We start from the raw sequence: 23,036 nt of genomic DNA, 5'->3' as shown, positions 1-23,036 counted from the left end.
CCATCTCGGTCTTTGTAAGGACCGTACAGTTATGTAGCATCCTCACCTTGCCATCTCGGTCTTTTTAAGGACCGTGCAGCTATGTAGCATCCTCACCTTGCCATCTCGGTCTTTGTAAGATCTGTACAGTTATGTAGCATCCTCCCCTTGCCATCTCGGTCTTTGTAAGGTCTGTACAGCTATGTAGCATCCTCCCCTTGCCATCTCGGTCTTTGTAAGATCTGTACAGCTATGTAGCATCCTCCCCTTGCCATCTCGGTCTTTGTAAGGACCGTGCAGCTATGTTTCAGCTATGTTGCAGCGGCGCCGCCTTGGGCCTGTATCATCCTGCCCCCCCCCACTGCCCCCCCCCCTCGTTATTGCGCTGCTTTATGCAGCTTGACAGGAGGTGAAAGGGAAAGGTGGCTGTGGCTTTATGAAAGGGGGATGTATTATTTATTGCCGTATGATGAAGAACAAAAGAAGGGCTGGCATCGGCTGACCTCTGCAGTCCCGGTGCGGTGTATGGCGCGCGCAAGGCAGCAGCCTCTCTGTGCACGGAGAAGTTGGGCTTAACGCAAACTCTGGCAGACGCTACAAAGCGGACACTCGCACTGAGCATCCTTTGAAGCCGTCGCTCAGCAAAAGGTTGCAGCTTTGTGCTACGTTATTGCATTGTAAGGCAGGCGCGTAGTGCTCCTGAATGTTTCACATTCGCTGACCGTTTGTTCAATTCGGCAGGGCGTCAGATGGGCTGATTGCGATTTCAGAATTAAAGAAATTATTTGGCAATGCCACTGCTACTGCTCAGTTAGCGGTGGTGCAAAAGCACAAAGGACAGCAAATTCTCACAAACACGTCCGTCAACAATACCGCCTGGTAAATGCCCTTCTGCACAGCACATCAATGTGCTATGTGTGCTATGAAGTAGCAAGTGCTATGAAAGAAGTCCATTTCCCCAAATGTCACCGATTATATAATTTTACTTTTAAGGCCACACAGTGTTATTGATGAACGTGTTGAGTTTTTTTGTTGATTGTGATTTGTATGTACAGCCCGGGCGCTTTGGGTATCGAGCGCATCACAGTCTGCCGTCTGGCATTGGCTGCACGGAATAGGCCTTGGACATCATACGCTGAATGATGTATTGAAGCTGACGATGAAGCCAGATACTTTAACACACCGCCAGGCTCATTCTCGGCTCGATACCCACATTCGGCAATATCTGCCAGTGCCAATGTGAGTTGTTCACAACACTGCAGTCAATAGTGTCACCTTGGTCTTATCGCTTTGACTCGGACCACTCGCAGGACATCACACTGCAGGAAATCTGTGGCCCTGCCTTCGCAGTTTTGGATGTACCTCCGGTTGGCACGGTTGGCTACATACGGTGTGAAAGAAGTTCAACATACATAGTTGTTTATTATTTTATTTTATTGTTTCCCTTCAACGTGACTTTACCGAAAGAGCTAAGAATATACATAGTTGTGTTTTTCACCTTACTGGTATTTGAAGAGGTTCTTTTTGTTCACTCGTTTACATTGAACACCGAGAACTAAAGCCGTGTAGTTAACCAGATGGTATGAACGCACTGGCCTCACGTAGTACGGTGACCACTTTCATCTGCTGTCTTCAAAATACCGAAATAGCAACCCTGCAAAAACAGCACAAATGCCACACTACCAAAAGAGAGCGGAGCGGCAACGGAGGACATATCCTGCTTGTGATGATCCAACCGGGTGGCTCAGTGGTAGAGAGGGCAGATCGGAGTCATCCTATTGCAAATTCACATACTGGTTGCGGGGGTTGACTCAGCCATCATTCCTCTATGGTCGATATAATAAGTATCACTGTGGGAAAGTCAGCCGTGGTTATCTTGTGGTTAGGCTCATCCCTGCCATCGCAGTGCAGAATTTACACCACTGGCTCAGGGCTGTAAACGGGGGGTGAGTACTGAATCGATGCTCATTTGAGCAGGAAATCTCAGTTCTGTTTGTAATTAACTTTCTTTTTTAACTTTTAGTTCAAGTGACCCCCTCGGGATTGACAAATGTGCAGTGTGATTGGGTACTTGCTGTTTAGCATCTGCGTCCTCTCATGCCGTGGACATCGCTGCCACGTTCTCACACCGGCCACCCGGCTCTTGAGATCCACACAGGGTTGTATGATGTGCACATATGGCTCCCTGTCCAACAGACTTTGGCAGAGCTGAAGTTATAGGTGGGTTAAAATTGGCGCCACTAAATTATGGTAATTTCAGCCTTTGTTGACAGCAGATTTCCGTGGAGTCGGGACGATAGCTATGACCATGCTATTTGGTCAAGTCAAATAGCCCAACGCATTTAACTCTTCACATCACAATCACCACCAGCACCATCATCAGTCATGAGCAATCCACTGCTGGATGAAGGCCTCCCCAAGCTTTCGCCATCTTTCACGCGAATTTGCGATTAAATGATCCACGTAGCACCCGCGCACGAGTTGTTTCAATTGCTCCATCTCCACGGTGAACGTCCTATCGGGGCGCCGTTCCTGCCAGGTACTTAGTCTTAAATGTGTTAATAATATCGGTACAAATGGTTGGAGGGTCACTGATCATTTTTACGCCATGCTCGAGTGCTGTTATTAAGTACATTGACAGCGCTGGTTAAAAGCTATATGGGAAGACAATCGGTTAGAAATAAGATACAGTACATTGTACATTACTTCCAAATTCTGTAGGAAATAAAATGCACGAAAGTAATTCATTCAGACAATAGCCTTGTTCATGCCAAGTGCTGCTGTTTTATCTAGCCCCTTAATTTAACATTGAAACGTGGTGTGAATTTGATACAATCTGTGTGTTGGCAATGTTTTTGCATATTTGGCACTACGGGAGTTTCGATGTGACATTTGTAAAACGTGGCATTAAACCTGCAATTTATTATTTTTCATCCAGTGCATTAATTTACTAACGTTTTTAAGGTATAAATTATCTCAGTAGCTTCTGCTGCTGCTGCTCATAAAGTGCCGTCTTGTGCAAAAATACCAGGGGTAGGAACAAATAAGAGTATATCTACACATGTATGCAGCTCTGGTCCTCATCTAAACCGCAAAATGGATTGGGTTGAATATTTTTCACACGTTTAGTGAGCGTGCCCAGTTGGCAAATTGTGTAAAATTTCGTGTTTTTATCTCGAGTCACTTTTGATTCATTCGCTGTCGGAAGTCACTTGACTGTTTCTGGAGCTGCTTATCCCAAACATTCACTAAGCCCCCGCTGCTGGCAATAAATATTATATTACGTGTAAGTACATTTTCTGCCAATAGTGGATATATTTTTAGTATGAAAGTAAAACAAAAAAAATATTTAAATGCTCGGCAATCACATTTCTGACAGATTTGTGAGAAAAATATCGCTATGCAGAACACTTATTAACTTGCCTTGCAATTACAAGCCATTCGTGGGAGAAATGATATCAATGTGGTAGGTCACCGCTGCGCCGACCAAGAACACGACGAGATTCGCGGTGTCGTGTTCCAGTTGTTGTCCCTCGCTACGATCGCCAGCCAGGCGGCTTGGGGCGGAGCTGCGTACGCATCGTGACGGCCATCTTCTTGGCGGCCTCGGCGCGACGACGCGACCGTAGGAAATGCGCTTCGAACCGCCGCGTGCCTCGTCGCTCGGCGATTTTTATTCTACACATATTTTATATAGATTTTTTTTTTGCCGGCGTTTCCACAAAATCAACCCCTCGGGCAATTTGCTCGCCGTTGGGGGGCGGGGGGGGGTGACGCTCGCCCCGCGTGCGCCGCGAGCGCGACCCCTCACGGCGCACGGCGGCGCTGCCCGCGGCCGTCGGGGCCACGATCCCGGCCCCCCCCTCCTGCCCCGTAATTGAATTCCCGTTTCCCGGGCCCTTTGGAATTGTGGGTAAATGGGTTAATAGCTCCTCGGCGCGCGACCTGAACCCATCCGTCCGTTAAAAGCTGACATCCAAGTTTAATTCCCAAATGGACCGTTTAATGCTATTCAAGACTGTCTATCTCCCGAGTAATTTTTTTCTCTGTCACTCTCCCCCAGCGGTACCGCTTGAGTGATTAGACAGGTCCTTTAGGAAAATGATCTGATCCCGCTGTGACAATGCTGTTGTATTACGTATATGAGGTGTACCTTGCCGGTTTGCATGTGTCGCGCGACATGTACACTTTGTGTCACAGCCCCGCTGTGTTTACTCGCCGTTGCCTCCTTGGCAGGGCTGGCTGCAGAGTGCCGTGATTGCCGACTAATAACAGTTATTAAGAATGCGTGAATGGCGGCTGGGCCACCGCTGTGTGTTTCTCGCCGGTGCGCTGTTTTGCATGCAGCGCGCGCGCGTTCGCCGTGCCGGGTGGGAAGGCGCTGACAAACTGCCGGCTGCTATCGCTTCAGCAAAGATATCCATTTATAAAAGCGATCTGCCCATTAATCTATGCGCGCGTGTTGTAGTAGCTCGCCGCGTGGATGCATTTTTGACGGCTCACCTGTGGGTAAGCCACGGAAAGGCTTGCGCGAAAGGTTTCGCCGGCCCTGCGTGTTGGTCGACACGGACTCGCGCGATGAGAGCCTGCCCTGTTTCATTAAGGTGGCCGTACGCACGTTTGCGCGCAGCCCACTAGTTATAAAGTGAGCGTAGGCGAGGTTTTCCGCTTTCAGTGTATTGACTTCCGCTCAAGCAGTTTTTGTGTTCTTGTGTAATCAAGCTTGAGGATTGTAGAATATGAAAGTGTGATACGTCACACGTCTGCAGTAACAATCGGGCAAGGCAACAGGTTCACTCGCCAGTGTACATTAATGGAACTGCCGTTATTGATGGCAAATCATTGCAAGCGAAGACTGCATTAGATTTTATAACACGCCAAAGGTTTGCTGTTCGCAAACAGCAGGACGGCACAGGTCCTGTCATGCCTTGCTTGCATGTCACGTGACCACCGCATTGCATGTCCAACGCTCTCTCGGCCCTACTCAGTCTTCCAGCTTCAGAGCGCTGAATGTGTGGCCGTATTTTAGGCTTTCTGATTTTCACCATTCAGGTCACAGGATGCACTTTCTGCTGCAGCTCATTGGAATGTAGGCAGTGGCAGTGTACACAGCTAATGGAAAGTGAATCAACAAAGCCAATGCATGATGCAATTTTCTTTGAAGATTTGGAGTGGGGGGGGGGGTTTGCTCGTTTTTTAAAATCTAATTTCTTGTTCTCTATTTAATCTTAACAGCCGCGCTCGCCAAGGCAAAACTGTTATTGATCTGAATCAGTGATTTTTTTCGGTACGTTTTAAGCTGCGGTAGAAGTGCTTGCGGATGGTGCCCGTTTTTCCGCAAATTGGCCCGTGGGCCCTGTGGCATGGCGCAGCCTGAACCACGAGCTGCTCCCACGGAACGGACAATTCTCTTTGGTGTATGTTGCCTTTTTCTTCACCGCCTTGTAGCGTTCAGTGCCCACTGAAGCTTGCTGGTTCGACCCCACCTGCCACTCCGACGGTGGAAACATTTTGCAGGTTTCTTAAATTCTCCAAAACCTCTGTCCACCTGGCATTACAAATGGGTCCACCGCAGTTAGTCGATAGGCAGGTCGCCTGCTCTGTAGAGCACTCGCTCGAGCTCCTTCTAGCGGATTCCCGCACTCCGGCAGTAGCATGAGCAAACAATTGCAGGGCTGCACCTTTACTTTCTCTTCACCACATATATTGGTTATGCCATGACAGCAGTGTTACTTTTTATAACTATACAGAGCACGGCGTATTTATATATTTTTTCCACAATGGGTTTTCTTGTTTTTTTGAATATTTCATTCTGCTCACCTCGCCAGCTTTGCTTGCCGCTTATCGATTCCAGAGAGAAAATTCAGAAGTGTAATTTTTTAACATAGTTCTCGGAGTTATTTCTTCAAGCCAAAATAATGTTGCCGTGTTGACTCATGCCTCTGAAGTTGCCCTTGCGGCATACGATGGGTCGATGATTTGTCTCGGGATGCAGAAAGGTTGTATTACAAGAGCCGCTACACAATGCAACTGATGCGACAGCCACTCATGGCTCTGCAAGATTTGTCAATACTATATGCATGTCTTTCTTTTGGGAAGAAAAAATCCATAGTGAAGTAGTGGGTCTCACAAGACAAAGTGTTTGTTTCGGGGAAAAATATGGTACAGTACTTAGAGTTGATGAGCGTTTGGCGAAGCCTATTAAGTTCGTTGGACACATGCAGGATGGACGACAAAAGGAAAATTAAAAATGTGTCGTTTAAAAAAATGTAAGAAAGCGGAAAGGGAGGAAGACCTAACAGAGAATGGCTTGACAGCGACATCAGAGTTTGGTGCCAGAATTGTGTGGCACTACCTGAGCATATTGGCACAAGACAGAGGAAAGTAAAAACAAATGACAATCAGCAGTGGACACCTTCAGGCAGTCTGCCCGTGGACCGTGATGATTATAATCATCATTTTGAACATAGTCATTTTAACATCCTTTTTTACACGTGAAAGCCCAAAGTACATTTTATCAGCAGGGTCCTGCTTTCAAATGTTTGGCCAACTCCATGAAAAAAGCGCTTAGCTCGGTGTGGGAGGAGACCAGAGTGCCTTGAGAAAATCAACTCACTCGAGTGGATAACACTCAAAACTCCACACAGATGGATTAATTCAACGTGGGTACACAATTTAGCAGATCAGCAGGCCACGTGAGGTGGGGTAAAGTGTGGGTACTCCCACCACCTCTTGCAAGATGTCTGGCCGGCTTGCACGAGAATGCCAGATACTCTCCTAGTGGAGGCTCTTCCCCCAGCAGTGGCTTCAGCAAAGCCATTGCAGGGCCGTCACCTTTACCACCCCAATCCAGTGATGCAATTCAGCGGTGTATTTCATGTTCAATAAGCAGTGTGCCATTGGGGTATTTAATGTCTGCTTATTGTTTTGCAGTCTTGGGGGGAGGAGGGGGGGGGGCGTGTAAATGGGCTCTAAAAAATCCACAGCGTCGTCGGTGAATAATTAAGTGTTTCTGAAAAAGGTGCAACAGAAAAGAAAAGCGCAGCTTTATTACTTCCTTGTTCAGCGAGCAGAATGGGGGGGGAGAGTTTGCGAGTGGCAGACGAGTCAATTTGCAGAGACACTGAGGCATAGCGCGTACAACAGCACTTCGTACAGCACCCCATTTATTTGCCATATGGCTTTGTGTTACGAAAACTCATTTAGGGGTATTCAGGACAAAACGCGTGGAGCGTATCATGTTGGGAGTTTTCGTGAGAGTAAAGAGTGATGAAAGGAACATAAGTTGTTGGCTTGCAGCTAATAAGCAAACTGCGCAAAGATATAATATATTTTTTAGAGTGTTCGCAGAAACCACCCGGCATAATCTCAGAAGGTAATCATTGTTTGGGAAAATGCGCAATACTGCAGAGGCATTTCATCAGAGCGAAAATGTAAACTAGATTTATCCTTGAGCTTCAAGCAGGGATGCGATGATTAACACATAAAAACTATGTCTTGGGATATGATGTTATCATATGTGCGCAATGGAATTACTTCACTTGGGCGGAAGTCACTGGCGATTGATCGTGGCAGTAGCTTCCCAAATGCAACTTTGTTCTCCTCTCGGAGTAATTGTGCAAAATTATTCTATTAAAATTAAAACGCACAACATTTTTCCCAGGAACCGAATGTTAGTTAATCTTGAGCAATTGCAACACTTGTCGCCTCCTTTTTTGCAGTTCGGATGACGCATCGATATACTCGCTCTCCCGCTGTGGGCGTTGGATGTGAATATACATATTTATCATAACACAACCCACCATCCAGTGACACGCAACGCATCAATTCATTCGCACCGAGTCAAATTATTTTTTTTTTTACGATCTGCAGAGGCTGCACATATTCCCGACCTCATCTTTACTCTTAGGGAAAGTAAGTGGGGTGGGACGGGTGAGGTCGCTCGAAGGATAGATGGCCAGCGGGTGAGACTCACGGCGGAACGACAGCCAAAGAGGTGAACACGCCCGAGAGATAGGTCTAGCGTGGAGATGTGGCCAAGGGGAGATCGTCTCGTGTGCAGCAGTTGCGGGATGGACCGTCGCAATGCGAAAACCAGCAGTGGAAAGGTCATAGTTGATTAATGATGATATAAAGCACAGAATAAAAGTGGAATACCGGGCGTGCACTTGTTTTGAACAGATGTTTAGAACGAGCGGGCTTCATTTCAGGTAAATGTTCCTGGGGCGTTTTTTTATTTTTTATCGTTTTAAAATGCCTACGCGCGCACGCACGTTTATTTTATTATCATTAGCGCAGGAGAGGCAGAATGTAAGCGGAGAGAGCGAACGCGGCGGTGGCGGCGGTCTCACACCGAGGGCTCCCCACTGTTTCTGGCAAACAGCATGGGGTATCTCTAATTGTCGTTACGGAGAAAGCTATAGAAGCGATTAACTCATATCGAAACTAAACAATCAAGACAAAGTGTTGTCATGGAGTCACGTTTAACTTTGGAGGAGGAAAAGGAGTTAAAATTACTCCTTTTTGTACTGGAAACATCGCACTTATTCATTTTCTCAAAGTGCTTATTCTTCCAAAACTTTCATAATTATCACCTGAAGTCTATCACGTGTTTGTGTCTTGTGCAATTTCATGAATAATAAACAGGTTTAATTGCATCAGTGCCCAAGTGAAATTCGGGAGAACAGCCTGGTCTGTTTCCCCCCCCACTCCCCACACCAACCCTTTAAAACATTACGAGGCCTCAACAACGCCGACTGCGGCCGTGTTTGTGGAAGCTGTCCGTTAATCACGTGGATTAATATCTCGCTGCATGTGCTGGGTGGAGGTGGGTGGGGAGGAGTTGGGGGGGGGTTGGTGAAGTGGTGATGTCGCCTTGCTGGATATGTGGGGCTAGGAGGGGATCTTTTGCCGCGTCGGTGGCGGTGGCGAGGCCATATCTAGAGAGATGGATCTCGAGCCATTTGTAGCCGCCTTCGTGGCAGAATTGGAACAGGACTGATTTGGGGCCCTGCCACGTTATTAATGCTGGCGCCCAAACAGTCCGCTTTAATGACTTTCTGTGGGTGTTGCCGTGTAATTTGAAACCCGACAAGATAAACCCCCCTCTTTGGGGCGCAAGCTGTCTTGTCCCGACTTGCGCGGTAATAAAGGAATGAGGAACCGCCTTGCCTGCGCTGAGTGAAATTTTGATTATTAAAGCATAATTTAAGAAAACGCTTAGTTTTTCTTGCTGAAATATTTCGTGCCTATTTTCTCGCTATGCAAATTGCGCCTGTGTGATGTCGTGCACTGCAGCGTCAATTATAAACGCGGTGTCGTTTACACGGCCGACGGGTTGGGTCCTTTGTCTCTTGTTATTCGCTGTCGCCTATTACAAAGGGAGTAAGAGTCATGATTATTGTGTTTTTTTGTTCCTACGTGACCTTTCTAATAAGGTCATATGTTATTACATTGCAGTGCAAATAAATGCTGTCGGTGGCTGCTCATACTATTTTAAAGCAATTACAGAATTACGTATATATTTAACATTTTTACGTTTCAACTCCTCTTCGCAGCCTGGTGTTAATTTTTTCCGTTTTCACTGCGCGCAATTTTTCACGTTACCGTTTTTTCACAACCGAGGCAGTTGGCCTTGCCTACGATCAGTAACCTGATTCAAGCAACGCAGCTGAATCAAAAGCCTTGGAACGCCAGACCCGAGCGCAGTTTTTCAGCGCTTCCTTACTTCGTGGATTAAACGCACGCGTTACAGTTAATTTCACACCGCCCACAGTCATTTATTTAAAATAATCTCTTAGAGGTTATTTAAACGCACGCATTGTGCGTGAGAAAAACCAAATAAATGAGCGCAGGCGCGCGAAAATTCACAGCAGCGGATGAAGTATAAATTGTATTTATTGCCGTCGCACTTGTAGTCGAAATAGTCTGATAATTTTAGTCATGCGATGCCTAATGAAATCGTGTCTCTGCAAATCCAATTAAGTAGCAGGAATTGCAGCATGAGGAGCCCAAACTCTACCGCCGTGCCTTCGTCCGGGCTGGAGCCACTCGCACGAAGAGTTGTTGTCTGCCTCTGTGTTCCATGGATCATTTATTGAGCGTTGAATTTTAATTAGGTCACGTGTCTGCACGCTGCCGTCCGGGCAGTGCTGCGGTGCCACCCCCACCCCTCGTCCCCCGCCCCCCTCCTCCCTCCTCGTCCCCCCCCACCCCAGTCTCCCGAAAGGGAGAGGACCCTCGCATATGAGGCATTATCTGACCTTGTTAAGAGTCGAGAGGACGTACACATTAATTATTGAATTGCCTGTGATATTTTTCTTTCCCACAGCAGTTGGCAGAGTATCTTATATGAAGCAGTAACGGTCGGCAGACATGCGCACACTGATGAGTATTAAAATGCAATACATCACTGTTGGTTCCATTCCACTGATTTACAGCGTGGTGGGGAGAAGCACACAGTGGGTTATTTATGACCAGGGGGTAGGGATGGACTCGGAGGGCTGTGTGCACACTGCCATATTATATTCGTTAATCAATCTAACCAGCTCAAAGATAACCGCCGATTACTGACACTCCCTAACTTGGCTGGAACATCTCAACTCATTAAACTGGAATGTAATTTGTAATGTATGCGTCTGTGATTCCAAACTTTTTGGTCGTCGTATATGAACCGGCGACGACACACACCGATCGGGTGAGTGGACGTTCACGAAGAGCGTGACGCGAAATCTGAAAGGTGCGCAGAGAAGCGTTCTCTGAAGTTCACCGAAAGCCAGAAAGAGGATCGCACGGATTAGAGAAATGTACGTGGAGTAGGTGGGGGGGGGGGGGAATGGTTAATTTATGACTGTATTCCTATTTACTGAGATTTCACTACTTGATGCATCAGGCTTTTAAAGGAAAGCTCTGTATGCAAAACCCTGTCCATGCACCGTAGCCTCGAATACCAATTCCATCATTCTTCCAAATTTCACGCTTAAGCTGTGAGCTTTTCCTGAGAGATGTCTTCATATTTTATGGAATAAATAAATAAATGCAATGAAAAATGTAATAATCTCTTAATGGTGTTCTTCCCACTCGGGGGAGCGGGCTCTTAAAGCAAATACCGATTACCCAGATTACAGGAAGCATTTGTCTCCCTGTATATTAAAGCAAACGGTCAGGGGGTGCGTCTTATAATCAAGAGAATTCATTGTCCTCCAGAAGCCGTCTTGAGATCTAGTCGCTCAGAATCGATTGGAGCGAGGCAGGGGGGGGGCGGGCAACCCTCGCCGTACGACCTCAAGCGAGAAGACGGAGGCCCACATTCGCTGCTGGCAGTTGCTAGCGAGCCGGAGCAAGGCCATCGTCCTCGGCCTACCATCTCGACCGTGGTCTGGCGCGCACGACACTGAGCAGGAATTTCTGCTCGTTCCAGCGAAGCACAGCCACAGCACAATCGCGCCGCTCTCTCTCTGCCTCTCTGGCCCCGTCTCCTCAACAAAATCTGCAGGAAGGGAGCACCTTGGCCGCAAGCTAAAAAGTCGTGCCGTCCGATTCGGCAACTCGGAGGGACATTCCGGGGCGGCCGACGCTCAGTGCTGCCGGTAGTTTGCTCCGCAGCCGGGGACCCACTCTCCTACTTGGCTCTCCAGCTCACGGCACACAGGGAACAGTCGATGTCCAGTCTGAATGGGACGATGAGAATCATAGCAGGCGCCGCCGCCGCCGCCAAGCTAAAATCAATACCCCCCACAGTCTGGCTTGCCCGTACGCTCCCATAAAGCCCCAGCAATACCTCCAGCACACTCCGAGAATGCACTCGGCTACCAAGACAAAGAAGAGCTGCCCCGTCCACACAGACTTCCAACGAACCTCCCTGGTAATGTACCCGAATTCAAGAAAGCCATTCTCGACTCAGCGGCACGCTTTGTAGACCCGTGTATCTACTGCGAGCGGGTTCTCCGAGGGCATGAGCGAGATTCACGTGTTGTGCCAGGAAAACAGAATCTGGATTTACAACCTCGGCATCGATTTATAGTTGCCACTCAATTCACACCCATATAAAAAAGAGGAATAGCAATAAATTTCCACCCAGAAGACACCACCAGCTGTTCAGAACCATCTTCCAGAAGACATCTCTTCTCATTTTAAAGGAGTACAGTTAATCATCTTCCGGAAGACGGCTCTCCATAGTAATGCATGATGTTCGAAAGACGTGTTTTAATCTAATTTTTCTTAATTATCTTCCAGAAGAAAATCTCTCCATTTTAAATCGGCGCATTCATAATCATCTTGCTGAAGACGGCTCTCAATAGTACCAAATTCTCTCGATTGTAAGACAAATTTCCATTCAAAATGATCCCAAAGTTTGGGCTTTCTTAACTCTCCGGCTCGTCTTGTAATGAGGAGGGGACGATTTATTACAGCTCAATTTAGTTGGTGCCCATGTGTTTGATATGAAGTGTGTTCAGCTGTCACTTGAGCTGGTTTTCCCGTGGAATTCCTCATCTCTGCTCAGTGACCTTTTGAAAGCAAATGACAAATGAAAAAAAAACAAGATGAAAAATAGCACTGACATTTACCTATTTATAACAAACCTTTTGGACATATTATTTCGTGCTTTGTGTGTTCCCGTCGTCAGTTTTATTGCTCTATTCTGATTTTTGACGCTACCAGTGATTTGTCAGCGAGACCTCGTGTCAATATAATGATTACTCACTACATATTATTTTTTATATTTCTCCTGATTTATTTTCATATTGTAAGAGTCCACAGGTGCTGTTGCATTTCAATTAATTTCCCTCTCCTTCCCTCCCCCTCATCACATGTATATATCGGGTTGTTCTGTTTGTCATACAGAAGCGATGGTCAGATCGGAAGTTGATAAATATACTTGGCTTGATCATGAATCTGGAATGCTGACAAATGACCTTTGCTACAATTTCAAACATAAATTGCTTCGAAGTTAGCTGCTGAACGTTAAATATCATGTCGGAGCTGCATCGCCGAAAGGAAGCACCATATGCTCAGCCCGTTTGTCACTCCGCTGCTCGATTGACCAGAGTTGGCCAGCATGGGTTTGTGAATCTGGAGCCGGGAAGGGGAGCAGGATCGATTCGGCTATCACTCGCCACTGAGGTTGGCCGTGGCGGGGAATCGAAACTCGAGCCCGCTGGTTTTATACCGCAGTGCACTAACCGCTGCACCACTGCTCCACCACCCCTTACGGAAAGTAAATGCACTTAATTTGGGTCACGTGAAGAGACGTTGTGAAGGTCAAATTTATAAATACTACATTAAACCTTGGTGCGTTTTGATAACAGCCCCACGATCTATGCCTCCAGGCAGTATGCACACAGCAGTTTACGGGAATGGTCCTGTACACTATAGGTCATCACCAGACTAAAAACAAGGCATGAGAGTTAGTATATTCGTACTCTCCATGTGTTCATTTATAAAGCTTGTGATGCAGTCACCTGAAATTTTAATGGACGGCAGGGGGCAGTGCGGCAAAAACCATTGCTGTACTGCACTTGAAAGTTCCGATGCCTGTGATACCGTCGCCTTGACCAACCCGCACTGACCAACGCGGTGACCTACGGTGAAATATAACCCCCACGACCCGCAGGGCATGGCTGAGGTGCACCTCATCCAGCAGATGGATTGAAAACAATGCCTAGACTTGTACATGCATCTTTAAAATATTAGCTTGCCGGAGAGAATTGTGCGTTGCGTGAAGCCTTATTTGAATGCATCCCTGAACTCGTACGTGAACTCTTGAGAAAAGATCTTGGGTTCAAAAGACTTTGCTACTTTGAAATTGGTCATGTGATACACACAGACACACACACTGATTTGTCTAGACGACGGACGTTCAGCTGCTCGTGTTGGCCGGGTAGTGTTAGCTTGTTTGAAAGTACATTTTTATGCAATGGATGTCTAGGTGTTTTGGCAAAACATTTTTGGAAGCAGTGATCCAAATCAACTAAGTTCGCATCACTGGGCTCGTGTTTTTGCATTCAACTGTGAAACATTCTATGCATAAAATCGGGGCCTAGTTTTTTTTTCCCCCGATGCAGCAATTTTTTTCGTCTGCGTGTTTTTATCCTTGTCGGGTGTCTCCGTTGCAGCCATTGTCTCTCGTGTCTGAATTATGACAGGAAAAATAAAGTGTTTGCTTATTCGAGGCTTTTTTGTGCTCATTGTACATTTTTACGTAACGGCTCCCATATTCATTTTTTTTATTTCGCGTCTACGTTCCAGAGCCCTTTATCAATCCACTGCTGGATGAAGGCCTCGCCCTATGCTGTTTTCGGTCATTGGGTTTGTGTGACCATACTTGGCCACGCTGGTCACTGCGGGTTGGTTAAGGAGGAGGAGGGGTTAGAAGTGAGGTCACCGGGTTCGTCGCGTACCGCGCTCGCTCACCACCGTGCCACTGCTCCGCTTGGAGTGTGTATGCACACATATGCACACAACAGACACGCATGCTCTAGATGAACACTCATGTTGCATGTTAATGTGCTACTTATATGCGTAACCATAATATCTTTGACTTTATCACCAGTAGATTACGCAAACACTGAAAAAATGTCAGTTTAATTTCTTTACTTTTTCCTGCCTAAATTGTATTAGCGTTAACAGCCGAATTTTTTTCCACACTTTTAACACTGCATTAACATTTTATATTCCACTTTACTGTTATTTATTTATTAAAGTAATTTAATCATTAAGGACCTGATGTATGATGCATGTCGTTTTTAAGCATGCTGTTTAAGTCTGCCTATTAATGGTTTCATACATTTAAAATAGCTTGGTAAATGATCTGCCAGAAGCACTATGATGTATGCTTCCATTACGCCATCTAAACGGTGTGGCATTGCACGGCCGCTTTCAACCAAAAGTCCACAGGGACTCGGTTTGATTCCCAGTCGAGGACAGTTGGGAATGTTTTCATCTGGCATTGCCTGTCTGAATGGGGTGTAACGATTTGCCCCCTTAGCAAATTCTATGAATTGTCACAATTCACTTTTGCAGTTTGATTCATCCATCAATTATTTAACAATGTGGTGAATGCAGTGGCTTCTAGTGGCTGGGGGGGTTGTGTGAACCCAGTTACATACGACATATACATGAATAGGGAAAACATTGATTCTTACACGAATTGATGCATGCAATCATGAGCTTATGAATTGATGCATCATTGCATTTGTCTCACCCGTAGTAAATAGGTTGCATGGAAGTAAGTCGTTTCACAGACAGCCGGAGTAAAATGTGGGTATGACCTCGAAATTCTACGTATCTGGCCCATGTAGAAGGAGAACAAAAGCCCTTTTAGATGGGGGAAAGATGCCTCGGTGTTTGGGAAAGGAACGGATTTAGTTTTAAAAGTCGCCACCCTTCGGGGAATGAAAGCCCGCTGTAATTCTTAGCGGAAGAGTTGGCTGTAATATTGATGTTGGCGTGCATAAGTGCTTCGAAATGATTTACTTGGAAAAAAAAGAAAACTTGAGCCACTTTCAGATAATTTTGACGCGCCTCGATTCTCGGTAAGGGTTACATTTTATTTGACAGAAGATGAGCTCACCTGCGGTGATGCAGCATGCCATTCCTTTATTCTGGGATTGCCGGCGCCGCCGCCGTCCGCAATTCATCGCGCGTTTGTTAATTAGCGCGGCTCGCATCCATTGAAGGGGTGCATGGAGGGGAGGCCCTTTTCTTGAGGCCAGGAATCTGTAGATCCGCGACCCCCCCCCCTCCCGGGAGATGTTCCACTCGCTATGTAAAGCCGGTTCAGCTCATGAGCAGTGGCAAGCTGTCGGGTGGAAGGGTGGCCGTCAAGATTTATTATCCCTCTGTGCCGGACAGGGCCACTTGGCTCGCTTGCTCACTCGCTCGCTCGCTCGCTCCTCTTGGGCTTTGAAATGCATCTCTCCCATCTCCGGAGGACAAACTCTTGACATTCCATGATATAACTGAACTTCTTTGTCCGACGCTTTGCAGAATCATAACCGTACGTGAATATCAAAGAGTCAATAATTTTGGATCTCTAAATGGTGAAAGCTCTCATTCCCATCGGGTTGTACACAATTCGATGTGCATAAGAAACAAAAATCCTGCAGTTGCCTTGGGAGCAATAACAAAAAAGTTAATTCTACAAAATTTACACGATGAATAATTCTTTGCACACATTATTTCGTGGCTATTAACATTTCCTGGCTTGCATAAAAGTGGAGGCGGAATATTATGTAAATGTTACTGCATTTTTATTTCGTAAGCAAACTCTGCCACTTAGGTCATTTAATTTTCATCAAAGATCCAGAACACCGAGCCCTACCTCACTGCAGAGCTAAGCTCCTCACTCTCCATCGTCAATTACAGCAGCAACAGTCGTGCTTTATCCACTGTTAGATGAACTTGCCCTGGTATAGCTGTAGCCATTAACATTGCGCGGTGAATTAACCGTAAAGTTCGTGCCGTCGGACGTAAAAAATTAGGTCATGTCATTCGAACAAAGAGTGGGCTGTGTGCGCTGGCTTTATGATCCAATTTTTGGCCAAACTAAAAACTTGCTTGCAAATTACTTTCTTTGGGAAGGTGGCAATCGTTTGGGCCCTGACTGTGAAAACAGCAGGATCCTCCTGAGAGAGAATGATGAAACTCGGGAAAGGCTTTGCTGGGATAGTAAGCATTGCAGTAATACTAATCATAATTTTACCAAAACAGCAAATAAGCGGGACTAGTTGTATTCTATATATGATGGAAAATATAGAGCCAGTTGTGCTAATTGTAACAATATCAGATCGCTTGCCGAAAAAAAAATATACGTGCAGAAATGAAAATCTCGGCGACGGCATGATGTCTGCTGGCTTCTCCACCTCGCATGGCCGCCGTGTGACGGTCATCGTCAAGCGTTGGTGATTAACCTCTCTCCTCCACCTGCTGGGATTCATTCCTGGACGAGAGCCCACTGATACTAATTCCGTAACGGCCGCAGAACTCGGGGGAGAGAGACGCTGGGGACTCGGCTACATCCTCTGCCTTGGAGCAGACGGCTTTCTCTCAGGGAATTGGCTCTCGCTACCGCATTCTGCCCATCCGCCATCCAATTGTGCGTCGGAACATTACATTTAAAGCTTATCAAACCAGTTTTCATTATTTTTTGGTTTGATTCTGCAAAAGTAAGTGTTTTGCGAAATTGAAAACAAAAAGTGAGAAAAATTGAGCACATGAAAGCTTTGTTTTGAGATGTCCTGAATCTTGGTGCTTCATCATCATCATCCATAATCAATCCACTGCTGGATGAAGTTCTCCCCAATTCGCCGCCATCCCTCGCTGTCCTGCGACGCAACAATGCTCCCGCTCACAAGCCGATCTCATCGCTCCATCTCCACGGTGGACGTCCTCTGGCTCCTTCCCTTCTTTGGCTGCCGCTCGGTAGTCAAGTCTCACCCCCCGTCCCATCGCCCATTCTAGCTACACATCCTGGCCGTACCTACTTAGGCGGAGCGTTGCCCCGCTTAATTTTAATTGGAGCACCGTATCCCCCGTGTAGTTGACATTCGCCTCCCGGGCCACGCGGTGCACACCTAACTGGCGGCGCCAACAGTGCGTCGTCGCGTCCGTGAGAATTACCGATGCCACGCTAATTGATGGACTTGAATTTCAGGGGGCGAGTGGCGGGGCTCGAGAGCTTGTGCCGTGGATGGGTGGGTGGGAGGGGGTAGGGGCGAGGGCATCGTTCGCGAGGTTGGCTTCACAGGCCCTCCGGTCTGGATGAGTGGCGCTCCCCACCCTAATTATAAAATAGCAAGTTAGGATAAATCTGCACACGCGGCGTGGATTATGTAACGCTTTGCAACGCGGAAGGATTTAATGAACCGGTGCGAAAGCCGACGGGGTAGCTGTCGGGGTAAAATACTTTTGCATCTTTGCAAATTGTCTTATTTGATTTGGTTTGCATCTTGAAATTTGGGGCAGCCCTTTCACCATTTTGGCCAGTTTTCGATAGGGTAAATTTGGTAATTGACCCCTCTTTACCCAGGAAAGCCTGCATTAAAGAAACCAGAGCACCAGGAGAAATCCCGTGTGTATGATGGAATGTGTTGCTGTGGGTAATGGCTACTTCTCTGCGCAGATCTACAACATCTAGCATTCCCAGGTAGTCTCCCATCCAATTATTAACCAGGATGAACCCCACTATTTAGGGTGCGTTTTGGGTGATTTCATAATGTGTGCTTTCCCTTACCGTGCACCGCTCGGCGTGTCAGCGGAGAACACGGTGGTACCGCGTTAGCTAATAAAATGTACGTCATGTAAAACCAGTGGGACCATGCCCAAGACACCATACACGCAAGACAAAATTAGTTTTTTTTAATATGTACATTTTTGCTTTTTGCAATCGCGGTTAGTTACGTTTTATTGAAAAACGCAAAGCCATAATCTGCTTGCATCTGTTTTTTTTATGAAGCAGTCCCAGGCGTGAACTTTTATATTTAAAGAAACAAGTTTTATCTGCAAATCACAGTCGGCCGTCAGATGAATGTCGAAGCTGTTGATGGTTATTGTTGTTGAGAGTTTTTGGGAACGTCATACATAATGCATTCCGGAAAATCGGAGGACCGCATTGATTTGTGAATGTTCATTTTGCTGTCCTCCCAAAGGCTCGGCTGAATCTTTTTTTTAAAGCGTGTGCAGTTGAAGTGTAGGTTTATTTTGGTACAGGTAAATGCTAATTTTCAATGGGGGATTTGGTTACACCATAGGAACCTGGTTACTCCAGCAAAAGAAACCACATAACCCAACAAACAAACTGTGTGTTCCCAAAGGCAAGGTCGTGCATTAACATCTTGGTGCAACCAGCACAAAGAATACAAGATCAATAGAACGCATCGCATACACACGTGGCCGTGACAGCCGTGATGGTGGTGGCCAAGACGGCGGAGGAACCATCGTTTAACTCCTGTGCCGGCTTCGGCAGTTTTCCCTTGCAGTCTGGCCACAGAGTTTGATGCCCTACGATACCACGGTGAAGACGTTAACCGGTCTTGAGCACCGGGCTAACAGTTTCAGACTGCTCCATTGTAACTTCTCTTCTCGCTGTCCGACGTGTTTTCGGCTCGTACCGCGTGCCATTTGCCACGGTGTCCCCAACGTTTCCCTCTCTCACGTGCTGGAAGCTTCTTTCGGAACCGGAACGTCGAGACGTCACGCGGAGCGGCACGCGGCGCGACCCCTGATCGCGCCGCTCCGGAGAGCCGTGCTGCGCGGCCGTGATAAACCAATGGAGCGGCGTTTCTCTTGTTCCTAGCAGAGGCGGCGAACAATAATGCTGAGGCAGTATTTGCCGCCGGCAGGTAGGATACTTAGCGGCGGTGAAGGCCGCATCCCCTGTGCCACGGTGCAGCACGGCATCGGCCGGTGTTAGTGTTCTCTTTGAAGTGCCGTCCCGGGTGGCTGTGTGGCGCACGGAATCTTGCCGGATCCCACCGCGGATTACCCGCGGGCCACGGAAACCCATTGCCCCATCCCTTTAATTGCTGTGAAGTTTGAACGCGTAGAGCAGGCGGTGAAAGGGTTTAGTCTGCATTAAATTAGCATTTGAATGTAATCTATGGGCTCAATAAACACAGGCTAGCGAACACGGTCCCCGTTCGTATAACTTACGCCGCGTACGATATTTCCTTGTGCGTGCACACTCACGTGCATTGAAGTTAGATGTTGCTCAAAGCGTTTCGACAAAGTAACGTATTACAAGCTTTAATCGCACGAGTTTGCTACCATTGGAGCTGGGCGCTTAGTTTGGAGACGTGCCGAACTCTCTCCGTCGGGGGCCGATCGTGATGGCGGACCGTCGAGAGCGTCTGGGGTTGCCAGAGCGCACAGCTCGCGTATTTAAACACCTCCGACGTACGCGTTTTTTATGTCGTCTTTAATCATCGCTTTAGAGCCTGCCAGTTGTATTAATGTCGGCCGTCCCCTGTAACTTTTATGCCTGGAAAGATTTTCATTACAGAACCGTGGTAGAATGTCTGGGTGCCGTGTGGAGCTGGCAAGACGGTCACTCCTGCTAACTAGGGAGCCATGGATAGTGAAGAATGCTGAAAGAATTGTGTAGAGGTGGGCACAAATGGCCCAAGGATGTGTCTACAGAGACGGACTAACAGAATTAATGTTGTTGCGTCTTTATTGTCTGAGCCTCCAAGGCCCTGCGAGCCTCAGGAATCTATAGTAATTTGTGTGCCTTAAGTGCCGCAAGGAGCTTGCAGTCACCCGGGCAATTAATTAGCACGACTGTGTCGCCGTTCGTGCCAAGCAACTCCACTTGACAAATGAGCAAAACGCTGATCTGTTGTGGGGCTTTCAAACAGAGCCGTCATCTGTCACTGGCAGATTGTAAGTTGCGTTGGCTTTTCGTCGGATAAACAGTATATGTAATAAGTGCGTTCAAAAAACTTAATGTCAGGAAACGTGCGGCCGTTAGGATTAAACCGCCGGGCGAGTTGTGTGTTCTGTTTGCGTGCAGTTGTTTCCCTTTCGCGAAGCTCTTTTTAAACCCCGGCACGTTAGGGGTCGAGGGGGGCATCGCCGCGATCGGAATTGTCAGCGTTTAATTGTAATCTCCAGATTAATCTTGAAATAAATTTGAGAAGGGGGTGGTGGGGAGGTTGAGATTGTGGCGAGGCTTGAAGCCGCGTGGGCATTGGATTGGGGCAGTCGCGCGACGCAGACCTGACAAGGGCACCGCAGGGCTGTGGGATGGATGAAAGCATTTCTGCCTTGAAAAAACTGTTTTTTTGCGACGGCTCTCATTAACATTTAAAGAAGTGTTGCTCCAGGGATCGGTTCAATGTGCCTTTCCCAAAGTGCGAGGAAAGGCTGAGAAAATATATTGTGTTGGAGTCCTGGTGGGGTTTGCATTGTTCCTTGGCTTTGTTGGCTGTGCAATTATTAATGGCTGTACAGGGAATCCCTAATGAGTTTTAATTGTGTAGGGTTTTCTTAAAAGAAGCTCGAGGCCGATAGAGCGTTCTTGCAAGTGCTGCGGCAAATTACTGTTATTAAGTAAAGCTTATATAATGAGAACGCATTTAAGTGCAAATCCGTCACTTTAAAATCATCAGTAATGTTTGGAGGACATAATTTCCGTCGGCCGCGTTTCCAAGCCGGACCGTTAGAAATGGATGTTAATGCAAGTAAGCCTATCGACCAGCACAGTGGCTTGAGCAGGGCAAGAAAAACGCAGAGCCTTTGCCCCATATTCAAAATCCTCTTAAGAGGTATTTTTATGGAAGGGAGTTCTTTTTTTCACTATAATCTTGCATTCCAAGGGTATATAATAAACCACTCACTCTCACTGCAGATAATGGTCCTCACTCGGGGTTCTAGGCGGGTGCTCCGTAAACACTGTAGCGCCTTGGTGTGAGGCTGCATTTTTATGGCTAGCGGGCCTCCTAATGTGATTTTGCACATCTGCCGAGACTGACAGCTGCCCACAGGCTTCGAGAGGGCCTCTTCGTTCCGTCTGTTGCAAACGTAGCAGCGGTGGTGCACAGGAAAGAGCGCTTTTAAATTTGGCGTTAGGTTGATGAATGTTTAAAATGTTTAATCTTCCATAATTAATTTGCCAGGCTTAGCGTAGTTATGTAACGGCGGTTTATAATTTATTCATACCGATGCCAATGTAGGTAGCGTCACGTAAACCACCAATTCATGTTGTGTCCCCGTTTGAAGTGCCGTATTTATTATTTACGGCAATCAGGCGTATTATTTCAAAGCCAGAGGCGTTCCAAAAAGAAAGTCGTCTTGCAAACAGCAGCAGATTTTGTGCTTCAATTGCGAATGCACATTAACCCCGCGTCTGCCCTGCCAGCCACGTGGCATCAGGGGATAATGGCGTGCGAGTTAGCGTTACCGCACTGAACGTCTGTCGTGGCAAAGCTCGTGACACGATCGGCTTTCTGGCGACGCGTTCGAGTGGTGCTCTCATGTGAGGCCACGGTGGGTCATCCTGCAGCCCTCGATGTGTTTTGAGCAATAGAGCAACGTATCTCTAACCTGAAATGAAAAAAAACCTTCCTTTTTTGTTTTTAATACTGCAATCAAATGCAATTGCTCTTAGAGCGTTGCGTTGCCATGGTCGGTGTTTGTGCAAAGCTGGGTCCAGTGCATCTGTTGGCACTTCTGTACTGTGGCGCCTGGAAATTTATTCCCTGCGAGTCAGAGGCGTGCCCTTAAACTGCCTTTGACCCTCTATCTGGGGGCCTGTCAGAAGAGCAGATATCTATTTGACAGAGATGTTTGTCTCAAGGACAGCCTTCACTCCGGTGCAGGAAAACAGCATGGGCTTTTTGTCCCGGTCCTATTCTGTGATTTCTGCACATTCCGCAACGGGCAATTCATCTTATTTAGTGTAGCATTTGTTGGTTGTGTACTGCGAAAAATCAGCGTTGAAATAAAATCATTACTGCAATTATTTTTAGTTTAGAAAAAAAAGCCCAATGATTAATAGCTCGCCCGCTGTTGGAATAAATTATGGACATTTTTATGTCGTTCCGCTGGCTGCTTGTTGTTCATAAAACGTTGTCTATCAGACAAAATGATACATCGTGATTTAAAATAATTAACATGTAATCAATAACTCCCGGGCTTGCAATGTTTTCCCGAAAGCTTGTAAAGCATTAGCGTTGTTGTCTGCTGATGAATATGACAAGAACAGACATTTATTAATCAGTGTGATTAAATGTTCTACTTGTTCCCATTCTGTTGGAAGTTTTAATTCTTTAAACACTAACGCAAGCATAATTGCTCGATCCAATATCACACATTCATCCCTGTTACAATCCAGTTTATATTTTCATATATCACATGGCCTGTGACAAAGTCGTCTGGAATACACCCACCCAGTCTTGTCACATCTCAGCATTGAGCCTGGATAATGCGTGGATGGGTGACCACCAGACATTATAGGCTGCCGTGGGACTCCATATGTTAAACTTCTTTTGCACCGTACCTAGCCGACCGTGCTAATCGGAGGTGCATTACAATCCGTTGTTGTCCTGTACTTCTGTGCT

At 46.8% G+C, this 23,036-nt stretch overlaps 1 protein-coding gene across 3 annotated transcripts in view; it reads left to right on the top strand.

Moving 5' to 3' along the window:
• GPATCH8 (G-patch domain containing 8) overlaps positions 1-23,036 on the top strand; it is an 88,613-nt gene that overhangs the window by 51,982 nt on the left and 13,595 nt on the right. The gene's annotated exons all lie outside the window — the stretch shown is intronic.

This window comes from Petromyzon marinus, chromosome 19 (genome assembly GCF_048934315.1).
Source record: "Petromyzon marinus isolate PM22_M1 ecotype Great Lakes invasive population chromosome 19, UKy_Petmar_22M1.pri1.0, whole genome shotgun sequence".
NCBI lineage: Eukaryota > Metazoa > Chordata > Hyperoartia > Petromyzontiformes > Petromyzontidae > Petromyzon > Petromyzon marinus.
This window is presented reverse-complemented; position numbering and strand designations above follow the sequence as displayed.